The sequence below is a fragment of the Amphibalanus amphitrite genome, unplaced genomic scaffold (genome assembly GCF_019059575.1).
Source record: "Amphibalanus amphitrite isolate SeventyFive unplaced genomic scaffold, NRLGWU_Aamphi_draft 000192F_arrow, whole genome shotgun sequence".
In the NCBI taxonomy this organism is placed as follows: domain Eukaryota; kingdom Metazoa; phylum Arthropoda; class Thecostraca; order Balanomorpha; family Balanidae; genus Amphibalanus; species Amphibalanus amphitrite.
In genome coordinates, this window is record NW_024881687.1 from 718566 (window position 1) to 730866 (window position 12301).

A 12301-nucleotide genomic window follows, 5' to 3' on the forward strand; every position below is an offset into this window, starting at 1 on the left:
AGCGGTTGGAACCCCCATAGTAATGGCCATGTCCAAAGTGGACCGTGGGCCGCTCGATCCTGCTAACTCCACGCAGTGATCACTGATGCAAGGAATGATGTGTATCAGCTGAGTACGCGCGCCGGGGTCATAAAGGGCTGGTTTCCGCGCTCAGCTTTGCGGGAAACCAATGCAAACGAGGTTGGGGTGGTCGGAACAGATCGCACTCTTGGCCTGAGAGAGGCGTTCCGAGAGCAGTTACTTTTTGGAGGGCAAGGGATGAAGCAGTGTGCATACCGGGCCAGCGCCAAACAGTGCAACACCAAGAGGTGCAAGTGCCGCAAGGCTGGAATGATGTGTACGAATCGGTGCCACGCGGCGCTCCCATGTGTCAACAAATAATAAAACAGTTCTGGAAGTTGGAACCTTTTGTTTGAAAATGCGGTCTCTATAGGAGGCCTGCAACTATGGCATGTTAATTTGTTGCAAAATGTTTCATGCAAAATGTATATTTTCATAAGTACGATTTGGGGTACCAACATAATGTCGGACGCGTGTTTTGCCAAAATTATGGTTCCATAAAAATGCATGTAACAAACAAACTATGCGTCACAGCTGTCACACTTGCGGCAAGTCGCCGTGGAAAGCCTACCTATATTGAGGGTTAGGTATTAAGAAGCAGCAATTCTGAAAATGACTTCTCGCGTAACCATATTCAGCGATAGATGCAAACAAGTTATATGGTAACGCATAAACACTTTTTTCCCCTGCTTGGCGTGGGGCGGCGGTCAGAGTGTGATGTGATGCGGGGTGATGCGGGGGTCAGAGGTGGCGAGCCGGGCACACACATGGTGGTACGCAACAATGGTAGTCCACAGCAGAAGTAATGTGGGGTTTCAGTCATGGGTATGTTCTGCTTCTGAAGCTTAGGAACGATTAGCCAGACTACAATGAAACTTTGAATGTAGCTTATATGTATCGTCACCCTTGCAGCTGCAACTTTAGCTATTGACATCTTCTTTTCGATCACTCCGCATTAAACAATCGCCAGTCAAAGCCAACCGTTGAGATTGGTAAAACCTAACATTACTTTAGCGGTGGGCTGTACGCTTCCGGTGGTGGGGTTAGTATAGCGGCCGGTCCCCTCGGCGCGTGGGAGGGGCGACCGCTGACGGCCTAGGCGTAGACGGCTTCGGTTTTCACTTCTCGCCCGGAATGATCCTTCCCCCTCTCTGCCCTGGCGGCCCGCCGGAGTCCGGACGGCAGCCGGCCCCAGGCCTACTGCCATGGGTGGAGAACCTGCCCCGGCCACCCCGGCCGTGGCCGGGGTAACTTTCAGCCGACCCCGGCGCGGCCGGGGTAACTTTTTCCACTTTTGTAAATCCTAAAAGCTGTCTCCATACGAAACAAAAACTGCCATCTATAAAAGCATCTCTCATTATTCTTATCTACCTTGAAAAGTTCTTGAAAAATTACTTTATTTTCATTTTGGAGCTTCTATGTTTTTAAGTCTTTTCATCGCGGAGCACGACATGTTTCATCAAACAGAAGTAAATCATATTTAAGGGCCGTTATCGTAAGATGGCACTGTAACAACATCACAAGACAGGACGAGGGTAATATCAGTGAGGTAGAAGGACGAGCTGCTGGGGCTCAAGGCTCCGGGCTCCCCCAACTTAACCCGCGCCAGGGTGGTGGCCTTATCGTAACACGTTGAGTCGAGAGGTGGGCTTTTCACGCTCCTTCTAACTCGGCTACTGGGCTACGAGGCGAGAAGCGGAACGACGTTTGAAAGAACGACAAACGTGATCAGAGAAATCTGGTCATGTTTTAGGCAAGCTCAACAATAAAATCACCATAGATCATCAAAAGCCAAATTTCTCTGATTTTAGCGTTCTCCGACAACTTTTCTCACAGTTCATGAACCTAACTGAGCTTAAACACTGCAAAAAAAAAAAAACATTCGATTACTCGTTTAAGGCTCGGTCGCGAATAATATTTCAGGTGCGAGCTCAAATCAATAAGAGGGTCAAAACGGTCAAACTTGACATTTTTTTTGTGTGGGAAGGTTGCAACTTCCACGGAATAAGCTTTGCAAAGGGCATGATGGCATTTTTAGCACGATCATCCAGCAAATTTGACATGATGACCTGACCTAGCACTAGGTGACATGCGTCCGAAATTTTAAGGCGTGTTGCAAAATTGTTACGGAGCGAGCGAAGCGAGCGTAGTCTTTCCTTAGATTAACGGAAATTTCTGAGTATGAGCGGCCGGCCGGCCGGCCGGCCGGCCGTGGTCACGCGTTTGCGAGGCTTATATCTCAGCAACCACTTGACCGATTTACACGCGGTAATTTTTGTAGGGTAGCTTCATTCCTTCTACCAAGTATTGGACTATTCCCGATGCATGTGGGTGACCCCTTATGCACGTGCCACGTGCAAAACGAAGAGGTGTCAGTTTTGTAATTGTTGCAATATCTCGGTAACTACTTGGCCGATTGCGCTGAAAGTTGGCATGTAGGTAGGCACCCACTAGGCACTGCATATACATGTGCCAGAGTTGGGGTGCTGCTGCACGTGCGCACGTGCAGGGGTCGTTTCCAGATCTCGGGAACGGCTGGACCGATTGCGCTCAAATTTGGTACACGGTTAGGGACCGGTTAGTAGGGTGCCGTGCACAAGTCAGTTGGGACCCATTTTGCACGTGCGCACGTGCAGGGTGCCGCTTCCAGATCTCGAGAACGGCTGGGCCGATTGTGCCCAAATTTGGCACATCGCTAGAGACCAGTTAGTAGGGTGCCGTGCACAAGTCAGTTGGAGGTACCTCCTCGCAATTTCGCACGTGCAAGGCCCACCCTCTCGCTCGCTCCGTTAGTCGCCCCAAAAGGCGTTATACTGGTTGTTACAATTACGAAATCTTCCGCACCTGCGTGCAGCAGTTTTCCCTAAAAACGTACAAACGGCAGACATCCATTATTCTATGCCACACAATAGGGGTTTTAATAACTCAAAATGAATGACCTTTTCCTCGAATATAGAAAGCTTAAATGTCGAAAATGAAGTATTTAGGTGAATTTTCGCCCACAGGGCATCATCAGACAAGCAATTGGCTGTCTGGTTGCTTGTCTGATGATGCCCTGTAGGCGAAAATTCACCTAAATACATACATCATTTTCGACACTTAAACTATCTATATTCGAGGAAAAGGTCAAATATGTTCCTCGCAAGAGCACTCAACACCATATCTTCAATCACCGGAATATGGGTTTGTTGATAACCGTTGACAAATATTTGAGCATCATCGTCTTTCTGACTTTCGGTCGCCGGCCGGGGTAACTTTTTCAAACATTCTCCACCCGTGCCTACTGCCGTGTCGGATTCGGTTGTCGGGCAGTGAGGTGGCTCCTAAGGTTTCCTTGGAGACAATCATGCCCGCCATCTGACTATATAAGCATCATCTGTCTGATGTAGGTATGTCTGCTGTTACAGACGGTGGTAAAAACATTCAACTCATAGCGGCGACGCGGCTATGGAAGGTTAGGACCCTGCCCGGGCGCCACTGAACGTGACCGGAGCAAAGGGAGACGGGGGTCGGAGACAGATAAATCACCCCGCCGACAGACGCGGGGCAGGCCCTGACTAGGGGTGGTGCGAAGGGGAGTGTAGGAACGGGCGCGCCGCTGGCAGGAGAGCCGAGAGGCGCGAACGGCAGTCGTCGACTGCGACGGACGGCGAGCGGAGCAGAGAGTGGGCGAGAAGTTTACACAAAGGACACGCGGGGGCCTAATACACTTCTAGTTCTTGTGAACCTCTGCCGTTTGCTTGTCTGGATTACGTGCACGTGCCTGCTCCCAAGCATAAATAATGTCATTTAATATACCTATTCAAAAACTTAACAGCGTAGAGGATATCTAGAGGAAATCCAAGGTTACTTTACTAATAAGGATATCATAGGTATGGTATCGAGGAAATCGTGGGTGCCGACGCTTTTTGGGAATTCCGGACTCTGGGACCGGGCCGGCCAGCTCAAGATTCCTTTACCAGACAACCCGGCGCGCACCGACGCCGTCAAAGCGTGGGTGACCGAGGGTTGCTGCGGGAGGTCCCCCCCCCCCCCCCCCCCCCGGTACACCGCCGGCCGGGGCAGCCAAGGGGACGGCCGCGCCGCTGAGCTGACCACCGCAGATGTGTCCTTTGTGTAAAGATTCCAGGTAGCGGCGCAAACCTCGGACCCGCCACCAGGTAATACCTCATCAATCACAGTCCATACGCGGTCGGGTTGGCAATAAATGGCGCCCTACCGCTCCGGCTGGGACCCCAACGCCGGGAGCGGTCGGCTGGTCGCCGCTCCCTCGTGCCTTGGCGCGGCGAACCCGCCACCCGCCTCGGCACCCCCGCCTGGCCGGCCGCCGGGGACGGGCCCCGGCGACCGTCTCAGCGTCCGTCATTGTTGACTTTAGCCGGACGGTGAGCCCTCGAGCGAAGTACATAAATCAGCGTCGGCTCAAGACTAGACGGCGTCCCCCGACCCCCAGGCACACAACTGGGCCATGCCGCGTCTCAACCGATCAGACACATAGGCGGCGGAACGGGGGGGGGGGGGCACCGAGCCCCCCTCCTTGATTTTGGCATTTTACCATTAGCCCGATTGGCGTTGCATGGAAAGAAAGGGGCCAAAAGTCGGCAGTGCCCCCCCCCTTAATTGAAGGCGTTCCGCCACTACTGTCACCAGGGCTGCGGAGTCGGAGTTGGAGTCGATATTGGAAACCCCAGCCGGAGTCGGAGTCGGAGTCACCGAAAATCTGTCGACTCCGCAGCCCTGCCAGGTGTGCGGAGTCGGAGTCGGGAGTTGGAGTCGATCGGAGTCGACATTTCTGCCCGGAGTCGGAGTCGGAGTCGGAGTTGGTTTTTGAAAGCCGGAGTCGGAGTCGGAGTCGCCGTAAATCCATCGACTCCGCAGCCCTGACTGTCACACAGCTAACTACACAAAACTGCAAACTATTAGTAGTAAGTACACAGCGCTTTCCTGCATAATTCATTCGAAGCGTGCAATGCCTTTCTTTTGATGAAACCAGAAGTGATGGAACCTTTGATGGAACCATACAAGCTTTCGGTGTTGCGGCACGGTGGAGGACGCCAGCTGACTGCGGGCTGAGAGCAAGGCATTCATGCAATTGAAGCGGCGCTCAGCGGAATAAACATGGTAGTGGCTTGGGGAGTGAAGGTCAATGACCTGCGCATCAACCCTCGGCCACGGTCTGTTCAGGTGGATCTCCGATCTGTTACCGACGTGCGTCTCCGCCGGCCGAGATCCGGCAGCCGACCGACCCAGCTGTGCAGCTGAAAATCGTGACGATATGAACGTAACGAGGCAGAAACAGTGCGGCGGAGTGAGAGAACCCGCCGGGCTCCAGGGGAGATGTACTTACCTACGACAACGCCGACCCGGTGACGTTCTGGACGAAATATTATAATTGAGCGTTGTATTTGTGCTTATGTGCTCCGCTGTATTGTGGTGTAAAAGTTTAACCCTCGCCGGACCTATCGGTTTTCTACATACGCGCCGGCCGAGGGGGGGGGGGGGGGCGTGTACGACCCCCCTCGCCGTTTCGCAGTTCAGTTCAGTTCAGTGTATTTGTCATATTCCTCCATACATTCGAGGCTTTTCACATGACACGTCAGTTCAATGGTAAAGGTAAGAAACAGTAAAAAAAAAAACGGGGTTATGCTATGCTAAAAACCACATATGCTAGATCACATATCGAGCAGCACTCGTTCCAATGCTCTGGTGGAGCTGGTGGTGGAGCCCCTGGTGGAGGTAGCGCATCGCGGAAAAAACGAGCATGTGCGCCGTTTCAAGACGCAGAGATTGATACCCGATTTTAAGGTTCTAGGTCAACCGGTGACCTTTGTTGAAGTCAGGTCAAGCGCCCAAAGGTACGGTTCGGTTTTTGGTGAATAACTTCGCTAAAAACGGTCGCAGAGCCGCGATTTTGGCAGCGTCGTGTTCGCCTTGCTCAGGCGCGTTGAATTATATACCTACTTTTTGTTTGGGTGAGGTCACCTTAGAATGTTGACCTCGGGTCACGGTCAGGTCAGCGCCCCCAGGTCACGAAGTTGGTCGAAGGAGGTCATATCGCATATCATACGATTCGGCAGGTCTTCCTGAGTCCATTGGTGGCTTTCCCGACTTGCTAGCTTAATTTGATCGGAAGTTCTGGACGAAAAACTAATATGACCCTAATGACGTCATAAATAACGTCATGCAAGTTCAAAATTGCAAGTGACGAATGGAGCCTTGCAAGGAGTGCATAAAATCAGGATTCTGTGTGCTTGAGATAGTTGGAGATCGTTCCCGGCGCCAGAAAAGCAGTTTTCATTTTCCCCCATTGACTTATAATGGCGAGATCACCAAAATGACCTGACCTTAGGTATATGACCTTTAGAAAAAAACCGAGATATACAAGTTGTGAGAATCCTAATGGATACTATCAAATGGATAATTAAACTAGGTCCTGCAAATTTCATTTCCCTGTGAAAGCTCCTCTGGCAGTGAGGGCGTTGCGAAGTTGCGACATCTGAAGACCGTGCAGAGGTTCACTCATGACGTCATATGTCATTGACCTGACCTGACCCGAAAATGCAGTTGATGTCAAAAGATCCGGCTTGAATAAAGGGTCAGGTATGCCAAGTTTCGGCTCTCTATCGCCGGCGTGTTCGGAGCTATCGCGGAAAAAATCCCTATGGGGTCCCCCACGGCCGGCGAGGGTTAAGTCGCTTGTCGAATTCGAGCGCATTGTTTTGCAACTTTTATTCATCGTGACTGTTCGTTTTGTTTTTCAGTTTGAGTGTAGGCATGTTTCTCGAGAAACAGGGGAGTTGTAGCGAGTGAGTGGGCCACGTGGTGGCCGACGGACGGACAGAGCCGACACGGAGCGCCGCTGCGCCGGCCCGACGAGTCGGGTGTAGAGTTTCAGGTGATAAATCTGTTCTGTTTCCGGCGGAGCTGAGTCCCGTCCCGGGTCGGCGTGGCCGTCGCCTTCCGTCGGAGAGAGTCCGGCTGCAGGGTTGGTGCGATGTGCAAGTTTATTATGACACGACATTCATATATTTAAATCCGACCGTTTTCGAATCAAATAAAATACAACTTTCATCTTCAGTGACAAATCCTTCTAAATGCCATGACTTCTAAAAGACAACGAGTCTGCAGACCGCCTGGCAGCGGAGGCCGCTACAGCATCAAACAACCATTTTCACGGACTACCAGTACACAATGAGAAATCGCCACGCCATGAGTGGATCGCTCATGATCGTAAATACATACATACATACATACACACATACAACATAAATACACATGTGATAAATCTTGAGCATATGGTCAGCTTTCACACAAGGTCACGCAAGAGTGACCGTCTGCCGACCGCCTGGCAGCGGAGGCCGCTACAGCATCAACAACCATTTTCACGGACGGCCAGTACACAATGAGACACGAACATAAACACACATGTGTGATAAAAACATACCAGGGGCAGATTCTGGAGTGAGTGACATAATGAATCTAACCACTGGATGAAACGGACAAAATTATGTTCAGCGCGATGATGTTGATATCTGTTGATACCCGAAACGGTATTCAAAGTCACGGTATCTGAATAGTCATGAACTAACGTTTTGTTATAGTCAAAGTTTTGATTTCCGTTGAAAAATTAGCTTCACATTTCATCAAATTGACGTGTTTTTTAAAGAAATGATAATAAATTCGACGCCTCCTCTTTCTGCATTTTGCACGTGCAACCGGGGTGACCCACATGTATGCGATGTGCCAGTTTTGAGCGCAATCGGCCCAACCGTTCTCGAGATCCAGAAGTGGCACCCTGCATGTGGGCACGTGCAGCAGTACCCAAATTGGCTGATTGGCTGACGATGACGTGGCTGCATTCCTCAGCAAGGCACTCTTTACTTAAAGGGACCATCCCACCTTAACATTAGTTTTGAGTTGAGATAGCCAAGTTTGCGGCCAGGCTCAGAAACCACCATTTATCCTGGTCGCAACCCCCGCAGCTTTATGGTGTTCAAGAAATTTCTTCCCTTTACTTGCAGGGTGGGACCAGCTTAGTCCCTATCTCTTAACCATTACGCGAATCTGATGACGTCATCAGGCTTTCGAACGTCCGTTAAATGTTTGACTAAAACGTTTTGTAGCACGCGGTGGTATATGCTGCTTTGCGCGCAACAAATGCCGCACTTTCAAATAAAGTCGCTAGGAACAGCGGAGATCCCAAAAAGTAAACAAAAGTAAAAGTCTAATATCTTGAAAACCAGTGAATATTTTTCGATGAAATTTGGTAGATATTCGTTTTCGCTCTTTCTGAACCGAGCGACATCACTTTCATGCCAATTCATAAACTTTTTTGAAGGTGGGAGGGTCCCTTTAACCCGCGCATGACTGGGGGGGGGGGGGCTCTACAGAGCCCCCTCCCGTTTTTCGGCAATATCTTCTAAACCGTATCACGGATCAACACGAAACTTGCAGTACCCTCAGAGGCATTAATTTGACATTTTGTGTTAAAATTTCAACTTTCTAGCTACCCTAGTTTGGCCGGAAATGACGTCAGAGTGACATCATGTCGGCCGATTTTGATGCAAAATATTGAATTACGGCAAACGCTCTTAAGAACTTAGTCTTAAAGCTAGATCCAATTTCTTTGCGTCAGTGGACTACAAATACACGCAGCTACCAGACTGCTCTCTCGAATTGTCAAAATTTTGAAAATTTTGAAAAATATGTTTTTACAATAACAAAAAATATATTTATTGATTTTTTTCAAAAAGTTTGATTTTTTAACCGGAATTTATGTAATAGAACACACACTGATGAACTACTCTAGCAAGTTTTAGCCCAATATCTGCAAAGATAGCCAAGTTATTTGCATTATTGTCAAAATTGTACAATGATATATTTTTTTCAAAATCATTTTTTCAGTACGTTGTTGACATCGTACGGCAACATAAATGGCACCATCGTGTTCCTGAGCTCAAACTGCATCTGACAGGCATTTTTTTTTGTAAAAAAATAATTTTCAAAATTTGACCTTTTCTGACCTGAAATTGACCTGACCTCCGGTAAATTCAGCTAAAAAAGACCTGAAATAACAGAGACATTATTTTCGAAATCTACGTGTAAAATTGACCATAAAACATGCGTCACGTGGCCGATACATGATATACAATTTTCGTGACCTAGGATGACCTGGCCTTGACCTGAAAAATTCGAAGTAAAAGTTTAAATTGTAAACAAGCAAAAATGCCGATAATTTTTATTTTGACCTGACCTGTGACGTCATCGGTGACCTCGAGGTCAATGAAAATAGGTTTCACTCGCAGGGTTGTGCTTGACTCATGAGTCGAGTCAGAAATTTGACTCAACTCTGACTCAAATGAGTCAGATTTGAGTCGAGTCGGATAAAATGTTGAGCTGTTGAGTTGAGTCAGAGTTGAGTCGGACACAAATATTAAGGCGTTGAGTTGAGTCAGAGTTGAGTCAGTAAAATAACTTTTGACATTGAGTTGAGTCAAAAACATTTAGGAACATTAGTCAGCTGACTCAACTCATTCTAGCCTTGGTATATAGAAGGTCTCTTGTTTTGAAACACTTTTTATTAGTGTGACGTTATGGGCGCAAAATGACCTTCGCAGTCGGCGCGCCCTAAAGCCCCAATAAACAACAACAACAGCTGACTCATCTTTCTAGAAACAATCTACATAAGCTTTTCATTCTCCCCCTGCTTAACAACTTAGGCCTGGCCCTGCTGCAGGATTTTTTTCACCCCTCCCCCCGCTCAACAACTTTTTTATCTGAGTCAATTTTGAGTCAACTCACTTGACTCAACAAAAAATTTGAGTCAAGTTTGAGTCAACTCATATTTTCATTGAGCCGCTTGAGTCATGAGTTAAGGGAAAAAATCAGCTCCTTAATTGAGTCAGAGTTGAGTCAGGGCTTTCTGAAGTTGAATGATGAGTCGAGTCGGCAATTTTTTTTTTGAGTCGAGCACAACCATGTTCACTCGACAGTTTTTCAAGGGCTATCAGACGCCGTTTGAAGTTTGACGATCGGCCGAGTAGTTTCGGAGATAAGAGGGGGCTCTGGAGAGCCCCCCCCGCTTAGTCACTCGCGTTATGGAAAATACCCCAGTCATGCGCGGGTTAAGGAGCGAGAAATGGAATATCTTAGTCTAGGGTGATCGTTGGGCCGTAAAAGCTCCTGATTTGTGCTAGTCTCAGCTCAAGCTACGAAACTGCTATTCCAGTTTAAAATCCCATGTTAACCCGCGCCCCGCTGGGGTCGTGGATTTCCACGCCCTGGGGGGAGGGGTCACAGGTGCATTTTTCCGATTCAGTGTGTCATGTTTGCCTATGAAACGATGTTTGTGAGGGTTTTGAACATTATTCGTCCAAAAGAGGCGCATTTCAATTTTCTCCCATTGATTTATAATGGAGAATTCGCAAAATTGACCTGACCCTGGGTCACCGATATCGAAAATCCGAGATATACAGTTTGTACATACTGTTACTCTTATCAATCGCTGAAAGTTTCAAGGCGATCGTTCAGTCGGTGTAGCTATGACTAGGATGGAAACTTTTTTGAGGTGAGGTCACTTGACCTGACCTGGTGACCTGACCTTGAGAGCCCTGGGTCTGAAACTGGAAAAAGAGCTCTGTATATAGAGTGCATCCCTTAGAGGCAAGAAAAAAGATCTAGTTGAAATGTAAGCTTTTTTTTAATAATTCCAATCAATTGAAAGGATATTTTTTCCATTTTTGACTCTTGCTTTAATTCATCTGGGAATAATTATTGAAATGTGCAGCAGATTGCCTACATCATTCTCCATCTTTTGGATTTTGGAGTTAGAGTTCCACCTAAATACCTACATTGTTTGGCGTATTAATAGTATTCCTGTAATCTCTATACCCCTTTAAATGATTAATTATGCATGTGCTATTTATCATATCAGAAAATATGAGCGTTTCAGGGCGTAGTTTAGCATGTTATCTCACTGTGGTGGCAAAAGCCTCCGCAGTTGCGGATGGTGCCTACCCAGTAACAGCCATTTCCCTCCCCAGTTAATGCCATCCATTCGATGAACATTGCCACTCCGACAGCGCCCCTGAAGTAATAAGCCACACAACTGTTCACGGCACACAACTGAGTGTGCTGAAGGCTTGAATTTTTCATTAAGATTCTTTCAAGCCACGCTTTTCTACTAGCTTAGGGTCTTTGAGGAAGTGATGACCCCAGTGTGCAACCAAACGAACAACACAGTCCCATTACCTATGCGTTCAAAGTTCAGGCGCTATTCTTATAAGAAATATCTTTACAAAGCCAAAGCATATGCTGACAACGCACCAAATTAAATCTAACCAGTATAACGCCTTTTGGGGCGACTAACAGAGCGAGCGAGATGGTGAGCCTTGCACGTGCGAAATTTCGACGGGGTACCTCAAGCTGACTTGTGCACGGCACCCTACTAACCGGTCTTTAGCGATGTGCCAAATTTCAGCACAATCGGCCCAGCCGTTCTCGAGATCTGGAAGCGGCACCCTGCACGTGCGCACGTGCAAAATGGGTCTCAACTGACTTTTGCACGGCACCCTACTAACCGGTCCCTAATCATGTGCCAAATTTGAGCGCCATCGGTCCAGCCGTTCTCGAGATCTGGAATCGACCCCTGCACGTGCGCACGTGCAGCAGCACCCCAACTCTGGCACATGGATATGCATTGCCTAGTGGGTGCCTACCTACATGCCAACTTCAGCGCAATCGGCCAAGTAGTTACCGAGATATTGCAACAATTACAAAACTGACACCTCTTCGTTTTGCGCGTGGCACGTGCATAAGGGGTCACCCACATGCATCGGGAATAGTCCAATACTTGGTAGAAGGAATGAAGCTACCCTACAAAAATACCCCGTGTAAATCGGTCAAGTGGTTGCTGAGATATAAGCCTCGCAAAAGCGTCCGCACGGCCGGTCGCTCATACTCAGAAATTTTCGTTAATCTAAGGAAAGACTACGCTCGCTTCGCTCGCTCCGTAATCAACGACTATTCGTTCCCCTATTCACCCCCCCCCCCATCCCACCCCGACACCTCAACCTTCAAATGCCAGCCGCCATGCTCCCGAGTCCCGATCGGCCCTTGCGACATGAGCGCCCCTAGCGGCGAAAATAACGCGTCACCTCCCATTGATGTGTGATAAGGTGTGCCAAAAACGGCGTCGCCGTTTTTTGAGATATTCGCGAAAAACCACAGGCGGTTCAAACAC

The 12301-nt window shown here is 48.5% G+C and overlaps 1 protein-coding gene across 6 annotated transcripts in view; it reads left to right on the top strand.

Annotated features, from left to right (window-relative positions):
• The window catches only part of LOC122384522 (E3 ubiquitin-protein ligase AMFR-like), an 81879-nt gene that overhangs the window by 31727 nt on the left and 37851 nt on the right, over positions 1-12301 (top strand). The window lies entirely within an intron of this gene.